The sequence below is a fragment of the Marmota marmota genome, unplaced genomic scaffold (assembly GCF_001458135.2).
Source record: "Marmota marmota marmota unplaced genomic scaffold, marMar, whole genome shotgun sequence".
Classification (NCBI taxonomy): Eukaryota; Metazoa; Chordata; class Mammalia; order Rodentia; family Sciuridae; genus Marmota; species Marmota marmota.
Genome location: NW_026000026.1, coordinates 1,714,266 through 1,716,349, shown reverse-complemented (window position 1 = coordinate 1,716,349; position 2,084 = coordinate 1,714,266). Strand labels below are relative to the sequence as shown.

Here is a 2,084-nt window from a genome sequence, read left to right as displayed (position 1 = left end):
GCACTGCCGAAGGGACCCAGCCTCCAGCAGCTCCCTCCCCAGACACCCCCTACCCACCTTCTACACCCACACTTTGTTTTCCAAACTCTCTAGAAACCTCCTGCCACGCCCCTTTCTAAGCCTGGGACCTGCCCTCTCCAACACCCTTTTCCTGCTTCAGAATTTTAATCCTGCCAATCTCTGATTCAGGCAGGACCCTCCTCTTGGGCAAAAGCATTACAGGCTCCTCTTAATGACCAGAGGGAGGGTGACCCCGGGGTGCTGGCCTTCATTCACTGTGCTTGTCTAGGCCTGCACCTCCTGCCCCACGCCTCCTGGCTGGGTGCTGTTCTGAGAGCCAAGAGCACTGAGCACCGAGGCCACCTTCAGCATCAGGCAGCCCGCCCCGCCTCCTGGAGGCCCTGCACCTCCCCAGCAGGCTAGCCATTGGCCTCCAAACCCCTGCACCACCTGGCCTGCCCCCCAGCGGGTGTCTGTCCAGAGGCCTAAAGCTGTCTGAGAAAGGACAAAGGACTGTGCTCTGCTGCTGTGGGTGCTTCCTTGCGACAGCACAGCCAGAGCCTGGCCGCCCCTCCGCCCGGCCCTGCTAAATGGCTACAAATTGGAGGATAAAAGCACAGGCTTTCAGGCAATTTTGCCTTCAATCTCTGGAAACTGCCGCTCCTGGAGCTCCTGTGCAGGGACGGAGGAGGAGAGCCAGCGAGAGAGGCAGCGCCCCCTCCCTCCACACACGTGCTCAGATCCTCAGGGTCAAGGGCAGTCAGCGGGAGAGGCTTACTGCAGACAGACAGACACGCCCACGCTCAGACACACAGACACCCACAGTCAGGGAAACAGTCACCCAGCATCAGGCAGGGACCCGCCAACAGTCAGACATCAGACAGCAGACAGGGAACAGTGCCCGAGGGAGAGGGAAGCATAGACTGTGCTCTGCCACCAGCAGCTCACATCAGTGGATACCTCAAAGAGGACAGAAATGCAGTGGTGGGGTGTGGTGGGGGTGGGGGAGACTGCTGGGGGCAGGGGCTGCAGAAGGACCCCAGGCGCTGCATCTGAGCACGCCAATGCTCACAGTAGCTTCTTGGCCATGTGGAGATCTGCCCTCTCTTCCAGCCCCAAGTGCTGATTCTGAAACTTTGGGGAGTGGGGGCAGGGATTCTCTCTGCTCCCCCTTGGCTGGTTGCAGAGGGGACCCCACAGGTCCATGGCCCCAGCACGCCCACTGCTTCGTGGCTCCCAGGAGCCTGCTTGGGGTGGGATTCCAGCTCACCCCTTCCTGGATGTCTCACAGACAGACCTGCTCCTCTTGCAGGCTCGCAGTGTTCCCTTGCCCCACCCCCCACTGGCTTGTGGGCAGGAGGTGTGCCTGGACCAGGCGCTACCTTTCAGTCAAGGTGGAGAACTCCCTGGAGCTGGACCCCATCAGACCCACTGTTGAAGCCTTCTGTGGGTGGGGTGCTGGCAGGCTCCCTGTCTCACCCCAGCCACGCTCCCCCAGGTCCAGCTCCTCCCACCACTCGGGAAGGAGGCTGACTTTGGCCGAGGTGCCATGTGGGGCCCCTGAGACCACAGGAGATGGAGGTGGGTGGGGTTTAGGAGGGGTCCCTTACAGGCTGGAGCCTCAGTGTCCCTTGTCAAGCTGGGGAATATAAATGGCTGACTGCCCAGTATTGAGGGGCAGAGTCAACAGGAGTCTGTAAATTCCTTGTAAAGCCTTGCTCCAGCTGTATCTGTCCCGGGGATTGCCATTATTGTGGAGGCTCAAAGGAGGCTAACCAAGCCTGTGACGAGTGGAGGCTGGGACCCAAAGCAGAACAAGAACAGGGCACTGAAGTCCTACCTGCCATCCCCCCTCCTCCACCTTTTGTCCACAACTTCCCTGCCTTCTGTCCATCCCAAGAGCCAACTGGGCCAGACCCCTGGGGCAGAGGGCACTTCCCTAGTGGCCTCTATGTCAGCAGCTGGGCAAGGACAATTCAGCTCTACCGCCCCATGGTAGTTCTGGGGAATGCCCTTTCCACACTGAGGGTAGACAGGGTGCCCACATCCTGCAGGTCATGTTCACAGGAAGTCTGAGAAGGAGG

At 60.1% G+C, this 2,084-nt stretch overlaps 1 protein-coding gene across 1 annotated transcript in view; it reads right to left on the bottom strand.

Annotated features, from left to right (window-relative positions):
- Positions 1–2,084, bottom strand: part of Hrh3 (histamine receptor H3) — a 6,323-nt gene extending 4,239 nt beyond the window's left edge. The window contains exon 1 of the mRNA XM_048810706.1: positions 2,063–2,084. The gene's annotated coding sequence lies outside the window, so the exon portion shown is untranslated. The remainder of the gene's footprint in view (positions 1–2,062) is intronic.